At 27.5% G+C, this 22,291-nt stretch overlaps 1 protein-coding gene across 2 annotated transcripts in view; it reads left to right on the top strand.

The window, feature by feature from the left end:
• Nucleotides 1-22,291, top strand: part of LOC107446622 (transient receptor potential-gamma protein-like) — a 324,911-nt gene that overhangs the window by 11,091 nt on the left and 291,529 nt on the right. The window contains exon 2 of one of the 2 annotated variants that reach the window (XM_071187238.1): nucleotides 2,602-2,677. The exons of the other annotated variant lie outside the window; for it this stretch is intronic. The gene's annotated coding sequence lies outside the window, so the exon portion shown is untranslated. The remainder of the gene's footprint in view (nucleotides 1-2,601; nucleotides 2,678-22,291) is intronic. 2 annotated transcript variants of the gene reach the window in all.

Genomic DNA, 22,291 nt, shown 5'->3' with positions numbered 1-22,291 from the left:
AGAATTATGCTCTTTTTTCCTTCTAGAAATGTAATTATTACACAGCGTGGTAACTTTGACTGAATTTTTTCTCCTTGCATTCAGTTTATTTAGCATATTTTAACCAATTATTTTTTATGAAATTCTCAATAATGGTTAAAATAATAAGAGTAATGGTTAAAATCTGCAGTTCAGTATGCGTAAGGATTAAAAATATATCTTTAAAACGAGTTTACCTTGGTAAAACTCTTTTAATTTCTAATAGAATACGTCTTTTAAAGATGAAAATTAATACATATTTTAAAAATCCTTCTCCAACCAGAATAAAAGCAGATCTGAAACTAATATTTATACGAGAAAAAAAATCCTTTTAAAATTTGACAAATCACAATAAACGAAGGCGATTGTACTAAATACTAAAGCTTGTTTGATTGCAGAGTGAAACAAAGAGGAGAACACCTTTAAGCTTTAACTGGTAATCAGATGTTTCCTGCATGCGCTTTCCTCAATAACAATTTTAAACATAACGCTCCCTACCGAGGTTTTTCTCTCTATATGGTCCAAATACGGGTTAGTTTAAATTTTTTTTTGTTGTCCCTATTCTTGATCCAGGAGTTCCCTCGTCTTCTGGTTTTTGTTTAAAATCATATTTCTAATAATAACCGGAAATACAAATCAGGTTCGGCTGATCAACCTTGGTCATAAAATATTAGTTATAAGAGTTTAAATGTAATTCATCACCTAAGTAGATGATATTTGTTAATAAAGTCGAGAAAGAATTTCCTCTAACAGTGTAAATAAAAAAAATAAAAACTCAACTATGAAAAGTAAAAGCCGGGATAATAAGCTACTGAAGAAGCATTATAATGCGAAGCAATTTTAGAAATTTATCAAGAATACAAAAACAATTTCAATTCTAGTCATTTGTCAAAAGTAAAAAAATGCATACCAGAAAAAAAATATTTCCAACAATAACTTCACAAAGTAGGTAATCAAAACCACACATTTATCGTAAGAGAAAGGCATCTAAAGCATGTTATTATTATTTTTCATGGATGATCCTTTTTGTACTGGCTTCTCACTCCTGAAAAAAACAAGGAAAAATGAGAATGGCTTGTCTCTCCTATTTAAACTTTTTGTTCCAGTCTCTTCTTTAGTTCCAGTTTCTATTTTTTTTCTTTTTGCGGGTGAGGTTATCTTTTCGCAGCAGTGGGGACGTGCCTTGGTACTGTTTTATTTTTAGAAGATCAGTATAGCTCTGGCACTAAATCACTAATAATGTTATCGAAGTACTTTTTTTTTTTAAAAAAAGAACTTAGTGGAAGTGTATTTACTTGTCTACATATATGCTATCAGCAATGTATGAACACTAATATTCTATAGAATGCTTCGGAATTTTATAGAATGCCAAGAAATTTTATGTAAAGTATGAAATATGAGAAAAATTAAATAATATAATTAGAGATTACATACGATACCTAGACACTTTAGAAGAAATTGCTATTTAGGAATTTGTTATAAAAATACGAAATACGAGAAATATTAAGTAATATACTTAGAGATTATATACAAAACCTAGACATTTTAGAAGAGCTTGCTCTTTAAGAATTTGTTATAAATGTATGAAATACAGGAAATATTAAATAATATACTTAGAGATTACATCCAACATCTAGACATTTTAGAAGAGCAAATGTTTTTTAGGAATTTGTTATGAAAGCATGAAATTTGAGAAATATTATAAAATGTTTCTGACATTACCATACAATACCTAAATATTTTAGAATGGCAATTGCGTTTTAGGCAAAATATAAAAATTGGTTAGGATAAGAATATTACTTAAAAGTCATTATTTTTCAAAAATAAAGATGTTATTTTAAAGGAATTTATTGAAAGTCTCTGCTGTTAAAAACTTTTAGTCAAAATACGGAAAAAATTAAATTGAAGGAAAGTAAAACTTGTGCTTTTTTTGTAGCAGAATACAAACTAAAGATCATAAGATCAAAAGTTATTTAGGTTGGTCCGTTTATCTATTTATTTTTGCTCATTGTACATCGAGCAAAAATAGTCACCCAGAACAACTTTTGATTTAATGATCGGGTTTTCGCCCACTAAGACTCAATTTTCATAGTTTGAGTTACACAGCTTTAGCAGTGTTCAAGGATAGCGTGGAAATTTGGTTCATGGTTAATATGAACCATACAAAATAAATAGTGAAAACTTTGATCCCAAGGTAATAAGAACAAGTGCATGAAAAACAAAAAACACAAATTGGGGACAAAATTTCGATAATCATTGCATAGACATTCCATTGTAGCCAAATACACGTTCAAAATGCACTTTAGTGAGTTTACCTAAAACACAAAGAGCTTCGTGGTCTATTACAGCAACATATGTAATGTCAGAAAGCCACTTCTGTTCTTATTTTTACAGCACATTTCAAATACTCCAGTTTCCAAGAAGTTATTAATTACCTTTTCCAGCTCATTTTTATGCTATGTGTCGATGAATTTTAAGTCAATACTTCTGGCTTTTAAAAACCTCTTTAAATTTTAGTAATAACATTTTGTTGCAAAGAAAGTGCTGTCTATTAGTCGAAATGTGAACTATTTTTCATTGCAGATTTTTTTCCCATATCTGTAACATGTTTACCAAGTTTGATTGACCTAAGTGGATACTAAATGTTGATCTAAATGGGGTAAGTTTAATTCTGTAACCCTTTTCTTTAACCCTTATGATTAGGCACGGGGTGCTTTCGCAATTAAATACCATTTGATTTTCATCTGAAAATATTTAAAGCATTTTTTCTTGGGAGAGACATTTTATATGATTTTGCTTTATAACATGGCAGACAAGTAAAAAAATATATACACATTAAATGACATTATTTAGGGAAAATAATGTTCCACGGAATGATGGGAAAATAAAATCTCAAAAATGCCTTCCAGAAACGAAATATATTTTATACTCAATTAAAAACTCTAAATTACATTATGAAATGTAAAATAATATATTAGTCTGCATAACTAAAAGCTGCTGTCCGGAATTTAATGACGGGGCTGTTACTACACACCTTTTTATATTCTATAAACTGCACATCTGGAATCTCATAATATGTTGTTTCATGTTTGGAGGATGAAATAGACATAGTGGTAAGTATTTATTTCATTCTTTATTCAACTGAAAAAGTTAGCTTATTAGATTTTTAATCTAAATCAAATAGAATTTTAATAAGAATTATTTCCCTTAGTGAGTTATTCTCTCCTAATATGCAATGCCTGCCATTTTATTTGGTAACAGACATGACTAAGGTTTTATTTTAAAAGTTTTAATTTACGTACTCTTAATAATATTATAGTCATTGGAAAAGTATAGTTATTTAGAACATGCAAAAATAATAAGGACAATACAAAAAAGATAATTTTCATCAATCTGAATAAAAAAACTATCTATTATAAGTACTTAAAAAACGAACTAAATAAAGTCATTAGAATATAAATTCATTTGGGAGAAATTCATATGACAAGTTATTTTTAAAAATTACATACTTCCGTATCAATTAATTTTTCTTTTTTTACTTAAAGATTGTGTTTATTTTCATTTGAGGAAATATTAGGGGGACCGCAAAGTATCGGAGCATTGGTTGTTAAGATTTTATTTTTAATCAATAATGTAACAACATCCCTTCAATGTCGTATCAAAAAAGAATCGAAATGGATCGAAAAAAGAGGGGACTATTTAATTTGTCGAAAGGACCCTAATACCCTTGATGAATAAACTATTCATTTAAACTGTAAATATGAGAAGGTCAATTTAAAAAAAAGTATAAAAATTTAAACGCTCTACTTCATTCATTGTAGAAGTATATAAAGAATAGATTTATCTCAAAAATGGATGGAGATCAATCTTAAGAATAATGGTTGAATTTATCGTTTGCTGGTTTGAATAGCTGTACTCGTACGATAACGTGCTGTAACGGCATTTCTGGTAAGAGTTTCATAATTCTGGTAATAGATACAAAATATGAGATTTTTAAACCTTTCATTTAGCAATCTTTCTTTTTGTATGGTAACGATTTTTCAGAAATTCTGGTTTCAAAATTATAGTTTTTATTGTCATATATTTATTAAAAAAAATACAAAACTAGAGAGAACCGATTTTCATACCATGTTCTAAGGTATCAAAGTAAAATTACCAAATTGTATCACATATTACAAAACAATATCTTATTGTTAATTTTACCAAAGTGTTTTGGAGAAAATTACAGTGCTTTCTGGTGCTCCCATAGAGTCAGAAACACGATAAAATTGACTATATTCTGGTAGTTTTGACCATACAGTTTTCCTCAGTGAACGATTTTGGAATTAGTAGAATTTTCAAAACCATGAGAGTGTTTTATTTAAATTTTTTAGAAACATCAGAATATAAAGAAAAACTGAAAATGTAAGTATTTTTGCTATATATTGCAGCTAAAGAGGGCTAGTATTTTTTATTCTTAAAGGATCGTGCCTGCTGCTAAAATAATTTGTTACTTTCAAGGATCTCTTACAAAATACTACGTTTTGATTTAATTATGCTCTTAAAAGCTTTTTCTGTCTACTTCTTCTTCTTTAAACTTTAATTTTTAATTGGGTTTTAGTGCTGTAAATTGAATGCGCTCACTCCATTTTTTTTCTAAACGGTTACAAGAGCTTTAAATGTAAATAAATTAAATTAAGTATATTTATACTTGATTATAAACATGGATGATATTAATTATATTTCTGAATTGAGATGCATTATTTTTTCTTTCAAAATATGCATGCAAATTAAAGTTGGTTTATTGATATTTGCTAAGGATATCATTTAGGGATGATATTCAGTGAATGACATTGGAGCATATAGAAACTATTAAAATGATATTTTTTACTAGATACTCAATTAAATAATAATTTGAAATTGATTAGCGGAAACAATTTTTTTCTATTGTTCAACTCTGCCTCGTAGTTGGATTTTAATAAAGAGAGTTATTAAAGTAAGAGAAGGTAAAATGATCCGTTAAATAAAAATTTATAAAGATCAGTCATAGATTTATATTAAAAAGGCATAGTTTACGTAATATACCAATTGATTATTATTTATGTACAAAAATTTTCTTAATATATTATATTATAAATATTCTATATACTTTAATATATAATATATTATACAATATATTATAAGTATATTGTTTACGTAACATACTGATTGATTATTATTTTTAAATATAAATTTTCTTTAATTCAAATTGTGAAATATGTGGCCTACAAAGCAATGTTTAAAGAGTATAAAATTTATTTATACAGTTTGTTACACTTTTAAACAAGAAACGTTCATCTTCTTTTGCTACATTAGATAGGACTGTTGAAGGAAAACGTCTGATTTCAAATATTTTCTGTTTTTCTATGATTCATACAATGCTCTTTCAAAATTGAATAAATAAATAGAAAGAAAAACCAAAATTTTAAATAACGGTATAGAGCCTGTCTGATAGCTTATCAGGCGAGTATATTTACTTTCTACACCGAGGAAAAAATATGGTCAAAACTAGCAGAATATGGTAAAATATACTGTGTTTCTGATTTTACCGTAACCCAAAAAAGCTCGGTAATTTTTACCGATGAGCTTTGGGCTCTGAACAAGATTTCGGTAAAATTAACAATTAAAAATGGTTTCATAATTTGTGCAAATATTCGATAAGTATGGTAAAATTTGGTAATTTTATAATGATACCTTAGAGAAGGGCATAAAAACCCTTAATTCGGTTAAATTTACTTTTCAGTTTTTACATAATATGTAGTCATGAGAACTATAATTTTTAAAACCGGATTATCAGGTAAATTGTTACCATATGAACAGAAAAATCAGTAAATGAATGGTTTGAATACCGTATATTTTGATTTTATTAATGTGCTATTTTTAAAATTTTTTGCAATTTTTACAGTATCGCTTTGTAATGGTTTTGGTAAAATGAACAATATAATATAATAATTTGTTAAAATTATTAAATAAATTAATTAATTTAATTTTACCAATAAAATAATATGTGATAAAATGTGGTAAATGTGGTTAAATTTGTTATTATATACTGTAAATGTGGTAAAATTTGGTAGTTTTATCATGGTGTCTTGAAAGATGGCATAAAAATATCTATTTGGCTAAATTTACTTTTCTGTTTTTTATTTTTTACTAAGTGGGCGGTAATAAGAACTATAATTTTAAAAACCAGAATTTCTTTAGAAATCGCTACCACATGAACAGAAAAAATACCAAATGAATTATTTCAGGGGATAGTGCGCTCGCCTCCCAATGAGGTGACCCAGATTCCATCCCAGCAATAGCTGGTCAATTCGAATTCCGCACCCTGCTCACACCGACCACAGTGCTGACATCCTCAGTGGTAGACGGATCCATGGGATAGAGTCTCAATTGGTCAGTCAATAGAGAGCTCAGGTCTTCAGTGGTTCAATTGTTTGTTGGCGTTTCTTCTTTGAATATGCTTTTGAATCATCTTAATAGAAGAGTGGTAAATGCTAGATGAACAGTGATTCGGCTTTAGATTGGTTCAATAATTTTCATTAGTCTCTCTGCACTTGATGCAGCAGTTACTGTTTTGTCATTAAGTCCTTGACTTACAGTTATTGACACTGGCGTCTGGGTGTTTGCAGTCTTCCACCTAATGACTAACTCGGCAGTATTCAATGCTTTATAATATTCTTTTATCTTGACTCTTTTTCGGCTTTCCCAAATTGATGAGCGTATATTAAAATAACCTAATGATTATCATTCTCTCTCCGGTATGGGTAAATATGCCTCCATCTCTTCAACTTTCAGGACTTCTCATCTTTTAATCTCTCTATTAGAGTGTTCGTCTTTACCTTCTTACGGAATGGAGCGGCGTTTTCTGAGCACTGATGGCTGGGAGTCTCCTAGGATCTCTGCTTGCAGTTTCTCAGTGTGATTCTCCACCTAGATTGGGAGTCCTATTTTTTTTTAAATCTCTTTATACTAAGCTTGAGCCTCAATTTTTTGGATTATCTCATACCTAGTCTTCTCTGACTTTGGAGTGAGTTTCTCTATACGGTTTCTCTATATGTTCGTCAGCAGCTAGTCTTCTCTTTGTTTATTTCTTATGTCAACTTCTTTAGTGGTCTGGAGAGGAGGAACTTCTTATGAAACTTTTCCTCGAAGACGACTAATAATTGATATTTGCTGATTTTTCTTGTAATTCAGACTGCCATTAATTCAGGACTTCCCAAAGTCTTAGCATATTTTGCACAGTCAGTTGCTGATTTAAATTTTTTGCTTCCATAGTCCACTTTTTCTGAACCTCTTCTAACACCAATTAGAATTCCTCATCGGAATCTGAATGATTCTCTGCCATCCTTCGCAGCTGAAATACTAATTTGTTAAAAAAGAAAACCTGAAGCACTTATAAAATAATTTATTAAAATTTTTTGAACCTCTTTTTCTGCACCCCTTGGATCACGTTAGCCATGCGAGAGTAATCACTAGTGCACCACTATGAGGTGAAGAACTGGCCGATGTAACGTCAAATGGTTAAATAGAAAGCGTTCTTGATTGTTCTTAAGTAAAGAAAGGTTTCTTAGACGTTATCTTATCACATGAAAGAATTTTTTCTGATGGAATATCTTTTTCTTTTAACTTATAAAACTAACAAAAATATCTTATTTTTGCTACTTATAAAATAAATTATTTCGAGGCTCTTCGTCTGATCTCTCGTCTCACGTTATCATGCAATAGTATTTCCAGGTGTACCATTATGAGGTGTGTAACTGGCAGATGTTACGTACACTGGATCTTAAATGGATAAATTTTCCTAAGTGAAGAAACACCTCTGGGACATTGCCACCTCATAGGAAAGAAGTTTTCTGCTGGAATCTCTTTTTTTTTGTTAGCACCTGAAGACTTAAAGATAAAGGCGTTCTGTAAAGACCGTCTTTAATATATATCTTTAGAATCCTAAGCGAAAATGAAGAAAGAGACCCATTCATGGTCACAAATTGATATTTAAGTGATAAAAACAAAAACGCTATTAAAATCTGTCAAATCACAACTGTAGAAAGTGAGTGCGAAAACACCAAAACCTCTTTCATTGCTAGAGGAATTATATGGTGGCGCGTTTGGTTCAAATTTTTGACATTTTACCTAATCATTTCATTAATGTTATTTTTTCGACCTGACAGCTCTTTTGTGCAATAATAATAAAAGTGATGAGATGAAAGAGTCACTGATGGTGTTGTGGAAATGAGGCACATGTTGTCTGCTATTTGGAAAATCAGACTCTTTGCAAATGTAATTACAATGAGCTTTATCCACTGTCAGTGGTTTAAATAGAGAGGGGGAGTTAATTTTAGTTTTAATTAATTCCTTTGGTTGGAATTCTACATAAAAGTAATGTTGATAAAAAAAAATATTTTATTTTAGAAATTGAAGGATATTAGTGCTAAAAATTTTATAAGATAATGTTTGGCTGCTAATTTATATAATATACATATTTTAGCATAATTTATGCGCTTTTAAATTAAATGGATCCAGGTAGGAAATCCACTTTTTGTCTTTTTTGTTACAATTGAGCATATATGGCAACGTTACTTTTAAAAAGTAACGAGTGAAAGTAGAAGTATTTTTAAAAAAAGTAACGAGTAAAAAGTAAAAAGTTCTTTTTTTAAAAAGTAACGAGTAAAAAATACAAGTAAAAGTACAAGTACTAAGCAAAAAAGTAACGATTTAAAAGTACATTTTTAGGAAATCGAAAATTCAAAGTAACCTAAAATTTTATTGAATAATATTCTTATGTTCTTTAATGTATTTGCAAAATTGTTATTTATTTAATTATTTTTAATTTTGAAAGTTATGGACATTAATTTTTTTTTAAATTCGGAAGAATATTATGATATAATTTTATAACATAATCGTATAATATAATTTTAAAATCAAATATAATTTTAATATCAAACTTTTTATGGATTTGCACGAAAAAGAAATTTTATCTATTGATTTTAATTTTTAGTTTATTATTTTTATTTATTTAAATTACCATTGATTTAAAATTGTTTTACTCTATAGAAACGCGTTTTAAAAGCACAAACATAAACAAAGCAAACACGGGGTTTCAGATAGCTTTGTGATCTTTGAGCTAGTAAAAAATAATTGAATGTGCAGTATAAGTTGAAACAGAACAGTCTACAGTTTTATTTGTAACAATGGCTAATGCTGAAGTCATGCGAGAAAATCATTTTCCGAACATTTCTGCCTAACGGAATAATTAAAATTTGTAAACGAATTTTAGTATCAGCGGCTAAATTAATACCTTCGAGTTTTCAAGAGTTAAAATAGTAATTATAATAGTTTTCAATAGCACAAATAGTTCTGAAGTTCTTAGAGATTTGACTGGGCGTTGTTTGACAAGGTCGGGCATAAACATAATTTTAGTAAAAAATGTACTAGGTAAAAATGTATTTAGTAAAAAATGTATTAAGACAAAAATGTATTATTAGTGAGTTCAAAAAGAAAATTGAAAAACGTAATAACAAAATCCAACATTTTTTATTTAAAATGTATTAAATAAATGCATAAAACTCGAAAATGAATGAAAATAACTTGCTAATTAATATTTTTATTCATTTTGCAAAATAATTGCATTTCGAAAGTGGTGTCTGCTGCGAGAATTTCGCAGAACGTGTTTAGCCACGCTGAATAAGCGCTCCACTGGAGATCAAGGTACATGAAGTTAGCTGTGAATGCATATTATTGCACATTAATTTTATAATACATAAGCATTTTCTTAAATTTAATTTTTTTTTAAATTTTTTTTTTAGAAAGCTTACCGAGTTTTAGAAAAAAGTAACGATTTCATTCGACATTTCCGTTACAAATACTTGTACTTTTTCCCTAAAAAAGTAACGAAAGTACAAGTAAAAGTACTAAATTTAAAAAGTAACGAAGTACAAGTAAAAGTACGTACCTTTTACTTGTACCGGCGGTACAAGTAACGAAAGTAAAAGTACAGCCATATATGCAAATGAGTAAGTTGAATTACATAACATTATGCAACAATTATGTTTCTTAAAATATTCAAGTACAGATCTTCTTAAGATTTATATCCAGTAAATAATTTAATTTAGAATTGTTTTCTAAAAATCATGATATGAATAAAAAAAAAATCCGAACTTTTTTATTCAAATGTGTACAGTTTTGTACTTAAAAAAAAGCTGTATACTTTGTGCTACTCTTTTCTTAATGGCTTACAGCCAAGATAATGTTTTTCCGTTAATTCTTTTCTTCTCAAAACTTTTAAAAGTATAAAAATGTTATGTCTCCGAACAAATGATGGAATATCGTGACACTTTCTAATTAAAGGAAAAAAAAACATTAATCAATGAACAATCTTCGTGCAATGGTCATTGTAAGGGCAGGTGCCGTGGATGTTAGGAAATGTCATTATGTTATCTATTTATATATATATTCGCTACACATACATTCATTCTAATATTTATACACAGGATACTTAAATTCAATTACACGCCAATAGAAATCAAAAGCATTTATCCTGAAAATAATATAATTGAAAATATTTAATGTTTTTTCAATTTTGATCAAAATAAGCGTTTTTTTAAAAATCAGTTTTATACAATGATCATTTGAATATTTTTGGTGTATCAGTTTAACTGAATTTATTGAATTGTCTAAAAACTATTAGATTAAGTGAAATATAATATTAATTAATTCACATTATTCCGTTTTTGTTGCATTGCCTTTTATTCCTGTTATTTTCATTCGGTTAGTTTCTAATTTTTTTCAGTGGGGTTTAAAGCTGAGTAGTGGGTTTGTTAAAATGCCTAATGTATATATATATATATATATTAGACGCACTTTAAGATTGTATGAAAAATCTTAATTATCAGGTGATACTATACTAAGTGTCTGAAACCGGCTTGCACTTGTTACGTTCGTGTATCAATTGTTAAATTAGACGACATATAATATAAATTCGACGATTATTTCAATTAAAAGATGCATTATATAAATATAGAATATTTATTATATAAGGTATTACCTTAGTATATTACAATAATTAGACCAAATTATTAGACGCACTGTAGTTTTTTTTAATATTTAGATGTTTTACCCGAGTTTATATGCAATACTTTTATATTAAAACATACATGTAATAGGTTTTCATTCAGGAGATTTTTTATATACTTCCTACTTGGTTTTATTCTTAACGTGTTGCATTACAATGCTAACCAATTGATACAAGAGCGTAAGCATGTGCAAATTGGTTTCAGCCGAGAAAAAAATAATAAAGCTGCATAGCATCACCTGATAATTAAGATAGAACCTTATAGTGCGTCTAATAATTTGACCAGGGACTACATATATATATCTTGACCAAAGATTACGTGATTACTCATTGTATATATGTATATATATATATATATATATGACACAAAGATACAAATGCAAAAATAATGAAAATTCAAGTAAAAGGTAAAAGATATAAAATTGCAAGCTGTGACAGCGCCAAGCTGCTAGCGTCACACCTGGCTGATTATTTGAAGAAAATATTTCAAGATGGAATGCAAAAAATAATTACCTCATGCGAGAGCGAAGTTATTAACATGAAATAGCAAACTATTAGACCACCTTGTGAAAGCACTAAAGGAGCTAACAATAAGTTAGCTTCATCAATACCTACATAGCAAGGGGATTCTAACCCATGCTCTGTTTACCACTGAGGATATTTTACGTAAACATTGTGATCTGCGCGAGCTGGGACCAGAATTCGTATCAATCAGCCACCGCTGGGATTCGAGCCTGGGTCACCTCATTGGGAGGTGAATTATCGTTACCTAGAGCCATCTTCTCTAAATATTGCTTTGATGTTCATTTTTCAATGTTTCAATTAAAGTTATACAGACATAGCCAAAATCCAAAAAGTGAATTGCCATTCACCAATTGCAGCCAAATTACAACTAAGTGTCCCTCTAGTTCGGATGAACTTTTTACAGATAGTTTTTCAGATCTGTAAGTAATAACTAAAATATATTTGGACTACCCCGAAATAATTATTACGTTACAAGTTATCAAAAATAACAATTTTTACCTTGAATACGTAGCCAATTTTTATTCATTCAGCTGATAAAAGTATTATTGGCTATAAAAGGTTACCTTAAGAATGTTCTCTTAGTCGGAAACTTTATTGTTTGAGTTTTAAAAGACTAAATTGAAAAGATTGTAAAAGAAAATTACAAAAATTCTATTATATTTAGCATATTAAAAAATTTATAATATGTTAAATAAAAATTTTAGAATTTGCAAAGAAAATTTGCAAGAATTTTTTTGCAATAATAATTTATCATCATAATTAGAACTGAATGAGAAATCGTTAATAAAAGTTTTTTTTCTGGATTCTGATAGTAGATACCTTTACAGATCAAAGTGGTTCTCTATTTACCGAATTCTTCTGTCGGATAATAAATATGCAATTATACATCATTTATGGTTGCACTTCCACATGAAAATCTACTGGAAATATTTTAATAGGAGCCTTGCTTTACATTTGATGCAGACATTTTATTAAGCAAATTTTTCACTTTTTTTTCATTATTTTGTATTTAGGTCAAAATAAGGGTAAAAGATTTAGCTTTTTATCAGGCATAAGCATTTAGCATTTCAATAATTTATGGTTATGAATTATAACATGTAACATAGATGTCTCTTTCTACGTCAAAAATAAGATTTTTCAAATACGGCTCACTTCTTAACAATAATTTTTCAAATTTTCATTTATTCGCAATTATTTAGATCTAAGAGAGACAGTTATTCATCATTAAAATTTCTTTAATTTACAATATCAATTATTCATAAGTTTTTGACTACCTTTTCTAGTTTTTATGTATTAGTACAAATATAATTCTGATATTCAGTCAGATTTTTTTTAGTAACTATTACATATTTTTTTTCAAAATTTAGAAAAATACTAAAATACATTTTTGCTTGTAATTAGAGCACCAGAAAAAAATTATAAAAGGGACACATGGGTTCTATCTGCGTCAAATGTTTAAATTTAAGTGTATTAAAAATGGAGTTTTTAATACTCACGTTTTGAAGATAATCGACGAAATCTGAAAATCCTCTTAATTTTTAAAACTAGTTTATTTTATAGTTTTGGTTATGATTTATGCATAAAACTCCTCCACAAAAACCTTTATGTAAGATTTAGGAAGAAAAATTAATCAAAAAATTACAATTTAATTTAGAATTTATATTTGAACTTGTAAATACAACTTAATTCACTATTTTGTATTCAATTGTGTGACCAATGTCTTGTATCTTTTAACTCTATGAGTGTTAAGAAATGATATTGCGTGTGTTATATTATTAACGAATAATTATTTTGTTTGTATATATATATATTTACCTTGAAAATAAATTTAATTTAAATAGGACCAATAGTTCTGGAAATAATCGACGAAATCAGGAAATCTTCTTAGTTTTGAAAACCAGGGAACTTTATAGATTTCATTAAGATTTATGCATAAGATTTCTCTGTAACAACCTTGATATAAGATTCATGAGAAGTATTTTTTTTGAAAAAATTACGATTTTACTCAAAATTTATATTTTAACTTATCCATACACCATATTTCTCCATTTTTTGTTCAATTTTTCGACCAATTACTCCAATGAGTGTTAAGCAATGATATTGCATGTGTATTACATATTAAATATCAATTAATTATTTTGTTCGTACAGCATAAATTTATCTATAAAAAATTTCATTTAAATCGGACCAGTAGTTCTGGAAATTGTCGATGAAATCAGAAAATCCTCTTAATTTTGAAAACCAGTGTACTTTATACATTTGATTAGGATTTATGCATGACTTCTCTGTAACAACCTTGATATAAGATTTATAAAATATATTGAAAAATTACTGTTTAATTCAGAACTTATATTTTCATCCCATTTCTTAATTTTTTGTTCGATTGTGTGACTCATATCTTTTGACTCCGCTGATTGTAAACAATTGTCGATTAATTTTATTTCATTTGTATTGCATAAATTTATCTTAAAAAGAAATTTACTTTAAATCGGACCAGTAGTTCTGGAAATTGTCGGTGAAATCAGAAAATCCACTTAATTTTGAAAACCAGTGTACTTTATACATTTGATTAGGATTTATGCATGACTTCTCTGTAACAACCTTGATATGAAATTTATGAAATATATTGAAAAAATTACTGTTTCATTCAGAACTTATATTTTCATCCCATTTCTCAATTTTTTGTTTGATTGTGTGACTCATATCTTTTGACTCCGATGAGTGTTAAACAATTGTCGAATAATTTTATTTCATTTGTATTGCATAAATTTATCTTAAAAATAAATTTACTTTAAATTGGACCAGTAGTTCTGGAAATAGTCAGTGAAATATGGAAATCTACTTAATTTTGAAAACCAGGTTACTTTATAGATTTGATTAGGATTAAACATAACGCTTCTCTGTAACAACCTGGAGAGAAAAAAATAACAAAGAAAACTGTAATTTAATTCAACTTTATATTTTTACTTGTCAATAAAGATGTTACCAGGAAATATGCAAATTTAATCGAAACAAAAAATATATTGAGTCTAAACTTAACTCCTTAACACAATCGATCATTTGAGTTGATACTGATGAAAGAAAAATTGATTTAGATAATAGTGTTGTGACATTTGTAAACGTTTATTTATCGATTATATTATTTTTTATGTTGTTGAATAAAGCATTTTTACTATCATTTGAAAAAGACTTCTCATAAATGGATGTCCTTTTCTAATGCATATGTCAGAAATAAATATTTTTGTGACCACTTAAAAAATTGGAAAATGTTTTCGATGATTTATAAACATTTAACGACAACGTTTAGAAATATCAGGGACCATAGCAAATATATTTTTATTACTTAGTTAAGGTACGTGTTTATTAGAGCAAATAAAAATTTATCTCATTGAAAATATAAACTTTTGAAAAAAATTAACTAAGCGATATTAGAAATTAAAATAAATGAATTTGATTTGTTCATTTTCAAATCAATTATTATTGATTTGAATTAGTTTTAAAGAAAAGTTTTCTTTGAAAAAAAAACTAAAGTAATATTATTTTATTTTGTCAAAAAATATAAATTGAGATTTATGTATCAAAGTCTTAGCCCAGCACGGAGAAAAAAATTCTGTTTAAATTAAAGTTCTCTATATTAATGATATTTCTGGTAATAAAACCGAAATATATATTATATTAGTACGGTATTTTATAATATTCAAACCTTTTTACAGTATTTAAACCTTTTATTTGGCTTACTGGAAATTATGGTTTTCTGATTGTTGTAGTTCTTATTACTACATATTCAGTAAAAAATACATAACTAAAAAGTAAATTTTTCCGAATAAATGGTTTTTATGCCATGCTCTAAGATGCTATGATAAAATTATCAAATTTAATCACAGCTTATAAAATTACATTTTATTGTTAATTATACCAAAATATTTACGAAAGTGCTTCGGTAAAAATTACGGAGTATATTTGGTGTTCCCATAGAGTCAAAAACGCGGTAAATTTTACCCTATTCTGGTATTTTGCTTGAAAAGTCTGAATTAAGCCAAACAAAACTTTTCATTAAAATTTTATGACAGATCATGAAAATAACAGGGAAATTTCGAATCTAACTTTCGTTGTACCTTTTTTTTCGCCGAGAAGTCATCCTAGTAATTACATTATATCTTTCTAAAAACCGAGCTTTGAATTTTAGCTAAAAATACGATATTTACTTAGAATTATATAATTTAGAGCGGAATAAATGGGATGAAATATAGATTCTTTTAAATTTAATTAAGTAAGGTGTGCGTTAGGAATGAAAAAAGTCTTCAAATATCCAATATTTTGTTTTTCAAATCCTCGCGTTACTTATATGTAATTAACAGTTTCTAAATCGGAGTTTTTGTTAACGAATATGAATTATATGAGAATATGAATTATAGAGTATGAATTATAAAAAGTTCATTAATATGTAGTTCACGTTGACTCATCATAGATTTTTTCATTGTTCTCGCAACTTCAAAAAGTTTTTTTTTATTTACTTTTATGAAACTTTTTTCGTATACTCCTAATATCTTGCGTAATTATGAATGCATTTGGTTGGTATAACATTTCATTTTTGAGTTTTTGAATGAATTTAATTAAAGTTGGATTTTAGAGGAATGTTTTGGTGAAAATAAAAACTTTCTGTACGTTATAAATTTATTCGATTACCCTATCAGCTTAAATAGATTTAGATATGCAAAAACAACAAATTTAGGTAAAAAAATTTAAGAAAAATGTAAAAAAAAGAAAACACAGACTTCTATTAATATTACAAATAGTTTGCTAAAATTTCAAAATGATTGGATAAATAATGAAAATTTGGTTTTAAACTTCCACCGTCCACCTGTTACCTTTTTCATTTTTAATTACTACAGAAAAATTTATTCATTTTAAAATATAGCATTTCTACATGCTGTATATTATTATATTGTATTTCTTCACATTTTGGTAATGAAACAAAATCTACTAGACTCAAATAATAAGATATTTATATGACATTAAACAGTCCAAAAAGTTATTTGAATTGAATTATAATTAAATTCTACAACCAAAGAGGTTTGCAAAGTTTTACAAACAGAAAAATACGCATAAATTAAAGCGATATATATATATATATATATATATAATACAAAAATTTTNATATATATATATATATATATATATAACCAAGTTTTAAAAGAAATAAATATTTTAAATAAATGATCTTAAATGAACCCCGAAAGACGGTTTGTCACCAATCTGACATAATTTAAAACGTATTTACTCTGCTTCTATAATAATATTTCAATCACAAGTCATTTCAGAATGAATTTTTCATGCATTCATCTAATTTATTTAGGAGAATTTTATTGAGAGTTTCATTAAAAGGAAACTCTTTCAAGTGTAAAAATTTAAAACATTCCTGGTTAGAAAATAATGGTAAACATTTTATTATGTTAAGTACCGATACTCAATTTCGCTAATTCTTGTCATTATTATAAACGAGTTGGAAATGTTACAAGAATAATATTTCATTCAAATGCCATTTTAGAATGATTGATGAACAATTTTGAAGACTTTGTTTAATTTAAAGATATTTTATCTCGAGTTCATATTTTATTATAAGGAATTGAAAAAGAAAGTGCATTAAATGTGCGGAAAATGCTAACAAGTGATATGTTTCGTAGAAAGAATTTCAAGTGAAATTTTGCAGTTATGTAGTCACTAATTATAAAAAAAATTAGATGCATTTTAATAAACAAATCAGTATTTATAGTCAATAACTGATATATCTTTCGAACATTTATATATTCAGTACCATTCCATTATTATTGAAAAAATACTCAAAAAACATATTTTAATTGTTATTATGTTTTTAAATATATGAATCAAAGTTTAATATGATGTATTTTTTATTTTATGGTGATGGAATGACACATGATTTTACCATTTAAAGTAAATGGTAAAATCATGTCCTTTAAGGCACTCAAAATTTTGGAATTGTTTCGTTTTCTTATTAGTTGCTTATTTTCGTTAAAGCGCCTGAATTATTTACAGGTGCAAAATAAAAAAGGAACATCTTAATAACTTTTGACTTAATGATCGGATTATCACGAACTGAAATCCAATTTTCATGAATCGATTTTTTGAACCTCAAAATAGGAGCCGCAGCATGGAATATTTGATACAAATGGCATAAGTCTCTTAATGTTTATTTAACTTCATGCATTTTTCACAATATTTCTGAAATTATTTACGGGAATCAAAATAATTTTGCTCATGATTATGAAAGTCTTTTATCCAAAGATAATATCTTGCAAAATATAGTTTTTTTCGCAATTATATTTTTTTCATTAAATATTTTATTGATAATCAAAAAAAGAACTGAATTGTAAGGTTTCCAAATTCTTGAGAATAACAATACGGTGTAATTTTAAATCCAAAATGCTATCAGTTGTCTAATAATCATATGAAATTTGAAAAAAAAACTTGTTTTTCCGAAGATAATTTCATGTAAATCATAACTTTTAAGAAAACTTTTATTATCCTCTAGATATATGATGAAAGAGGCAAAAAAAGGGATAAAAAAAGAGTCCAGATTGGTAATCTCATATTTGAAGAAACCAAATGGGTCGGAGAAAAGTTTATTCAGAAAAAGTACGTTGATGTATCTTACTAAAAATATCGGCTCCATTAATTGATTAGCATGTTTGAGGTTAAAAATTACACCTTAGTACATGATAATCTGAAAACAAGATGAAAAGATTTTTCGCTCTCTACAGTTCGGACTAATACAACGTATTAAATAATATTTAAAATCTTGTTATGATTTTTTTTAAACCCAAAATGCGATTACTTTGGGAAACTAAGTGGGATAGCGCAAAGAAATATTTTTTTTAAAGAAAGACCAAACAGTTTTCTTCCGCTTTTGTCAGAAAATGATCTATTGTGACTAGACTTTGAAAAAAAAAAGAGTTTCGGTAATGACTTCTTATTATTCTACCCAAAAGTAAATATTTGGAACTTTTTGTGCAAAGAAGATTCTAAAAAACACGCAATCATTGTCATAACGATTTCATACTTCCACAAGAAAAAGAGAAAATCTCTGTTAAAGAATGTATTTACGATTTATTTGCAAATCGAGTCCTGAAAAAAATAGAGATCTAAATAATATGAAAAATAAAATTTGTTCTCATATTATTTTTGATTAAGTTTGTATAACCTCCTGAGATCCGAGCTTTAAATCATGTCAGAAAATGTGATTTTTGCTTAGAAGAAAGTAAATTTATGAGTAAAATATCTTTTTCTTCAGAAAAATCAACTGATTTTGCTTAATTAGTTTTCTTTAGTTGTTTATCGTGTTTCTGGCTACCTGGGAATCACAGAAAGTTTGATACTTTTTACCGAAGCACTTTGGTAATGATTTTAGTAAAATTAACAATAAAATATGGTTTTATTTTATAAGGTGGGATAAAATTTGGCCAATGTGGTTAACTTCATAATTTTATCATGATACCTAAAAAAATGGTATATGAACCATTTATTTGTTAAATTTACTTCTTAAATTTGTAGAATTTACTGAATGTGGAAAAAAGGAAAAATTGTCCATCGAATGGTTTAAATACTGTACATTTTGGCTTATATAATTAGAATTATGTTTTTTTTACCATAAATATTCATATAATTGCTAAATAATCATCAAATAATAAAATAATTATTGTTACCACATAGTTCTCCAATTTTGTCAAAATGTTTTTTCTGTGTGTTTAATGTGTTATTAAAGTGTATTTTTTCACATCTTTATCATGAAATATTATTCACTGGACTCAATGTATATCAGGAAAGATATGTCAAGATATGTCATGAAACTTTCCAAAAAGTAACTTGAATTAAATTCCTTAATTTTAATAATTTTTTATTGTAAGTTAAAAACTCAAGCCAACGGGAATAAATCCAATTATATTTTTACGAAGACAATCACTTTGTTAAGGCTTACAAACAGAAAAAAAACTTAAATTACTTTTTTAATGATAAAATTGTTATCGAATGTTATCGAATTGTTACCCAATGTTATCGAATATATTGGGGGCTTGTTCTCTGGAGGATAAAATTCTAGTTTCTTTTAATTAATTTTTTTAAAATAATGCCTTAATGTCGCAGAGTTTTTGCTTGAATTCAAGAAAACATATTATAATATTATTGAGTTTGAATATTAAAGAAATGGTTTTACAAAGAGAACTTAAGGCTCTTCATTTATTAACGTTCTTATCGACTTAAAAGTCATTTTTCTTAATTTTATTTGTATAAACTGCAATATATTAATTACATTTTATATTGCTTAATAAAGCCTATTTTAAAATTAAGGGATCTACTATTAAATATTTTTTGAATATTTCTTAATCCAATATTCAAGTAACTAAATTGGAATATACTATGCGCAAGGTACGGTGCCTCCCACGTAAATTGAATATTTTTGGTGCATTGCTTTAGCTGTCAATTTAGACAGGCTCATTAGTTTCGTTCGTTTTTTTAAATTTCATTTATATAAACTGCATTTGATATTGCTTAAATAAGTTCTTTTTAAAATTAAGTGATATCCAATACACATATTTTGAACATATTTTCATCTAATATTCAAGTATTAATGAACCAAATTGCAATATACTATGCGCAAGGTACGGTGCCTTCCATGTAAATTGAATATTTTTGGTGCATTGCTTTAGCTGTCAATTTAGACAGGCTCATTAGTTTCGTTCGTTTTTTTAAATTTCATTTATATAAACTGCATTTGATATTGCTTAAATAAGTTCTTTTTAAAATTAAGTGATATCCAAAACACATATTTTGAACATACGTATTTTCATCTAATATTCAAGTATTAATGAACTAAAATGCAATACACTCTGCGCCGGGTACAGTGTCACGTGTGTAAGTTAACTATTAAAGATGCGTTGCTTTAGTGGCCAACTTAGACAGACGAAAAACAAATATTTATTCTCATTTGTCTCTAATCTATCCCGTATCATGTTTTTCTTATATACATAGCGTTATTTATGGAATTCTTATGTATTACCAATTAGTGGTACTTTCCAGTTATTAACTTTATGTAATTCCATAAAATATCAGTATACAAGAACCTATATGCACTTAGAAAGCTTAACATAATATTTATTTCAACAATTTAAAATTCATTTTGTTAAACCATTTCGTACCGAAATTCCTAGTTAGTTTTCTTATGTGATGAACTCACAAAAAGGTTAAAAGTAGATTTTAATACCATTTAACATATTCAAGGACATTTTTATACTCTCATTAACTTATCCTTAAAAATATGAAAATAGTTTCTTTCATTTAAAAAAAAGAAACACCGAAGAAACAAGGGCCTTTAGATGTTAAAAATATGCAGTACTAAAGGTCTATACATCTAAACTAATTAGACCAAAGGCTTTTGAAATTTTCCTAATGTTAGTTTTTACATACATATATAATTATTAACATAAACTTTTGTTTTTAAAATATATTTAAAACTGCTAGATTTTTTTCCGCATACCTTTGAATTTGATTATGTAATTCCTGGTTTTGATATGAATTTGTAAAAGATAATAATAATTTGCAAAAGACAGTTTTTAAGATACAAAGGTAACTTTCAAATTTTCTCTTTATCATTTATTAACATATTTTATATTCAGAATTTCCACTAAAAGAGACAATATCTTATAAATTATGAGTATTTTTACCTATTTTAATATAAATTTTTGCTCTGCATAATTGATTATCTAGCAATAGGCATAAACAAACATATTTCTTCGTTGGGCTAATGTAGAAGCATGGTGGGGAGGACATGCTCAAACTATGGAGGAAAAATGTATGTAATATATGTGTTATAAATGTAACAGGGCTCGAAAAACCACCGGTCCGCCCGTCCTCGGCGGTCAAAAATTCCCCGCGGACAACGAATTTCTCGAATCTGACGTCCGCGCGGACGGCCATTTTCCCGTTAATGTTGGCGATACATTTTCAATTTTTGTTATCTTACAAGGGTCTAGCGCCTCATTTCTAAAATGACCCTCTAATCTAGAAATATAGCAACATACTGCGCATGGTGGAATTAATGTTTTCTCTGTCTCCCGTACTGCAGCGGTTGAAAGGGACTTTTCAGCAATGAACTNAAAAAAAAAAAAAAAAAAAAAAAAAAAAAAAAAAAAAAAAAAGAAACATTACGTACTGGTCTTAAACAGGAGGCGCTAAATGCAATTATGAACATCTACCTAAATGGAAAACTCCTTTCAGAGTTTTGTGCAGAAACCTCTGTAAATCATTAGCTTGATTCTGGAACTGGCAAACGTCATATTTGATTCATTTAAAAAACGCAGTACCCTCGGATAAATTGACATTCCAGATAACTTGACATTTGCCATTTAAATTATTTCATAAAAGAAATAGATTATTTTATAAAAGAAATACTGGGTTCCTATTTCCTAGTATTTGTAATCCTAGTAACTACTTATTCATTATGCAATTTATATAAATGTTTGTAATAAATATGAGAAAATTATATTTTTATTTATTTAGAAGCGACGGGTTAGTTTCAAAGGAGGACGGGTACATTGTTGGACAAGCCGTCCTCGGGGACGGGTAAAATTTCTGAGTTTTTTCGAGCCCTGC

Source organism: Parasteatoda tepidariorum, chromosome X1, assembly GCF_043381705.1.
Source record: "Parasteatoda tepidariorum isolate YZ-2023 chromosome X1, CAS_Ptep_4.0, whole genome shotgun sequence".
Taxonomy (NCBI): domain Eukaryota; kingdom Metazoa; phylum Arthropoda; class Arachnida; order Araneae; family Theridiidae; genus Parasteatoda; species Parasteatoda tepidariorum.
Note: the sequence above shows the minus strand (reverse complement) of the source record. Positions and strands in the feature narration are given on the sequence as shown.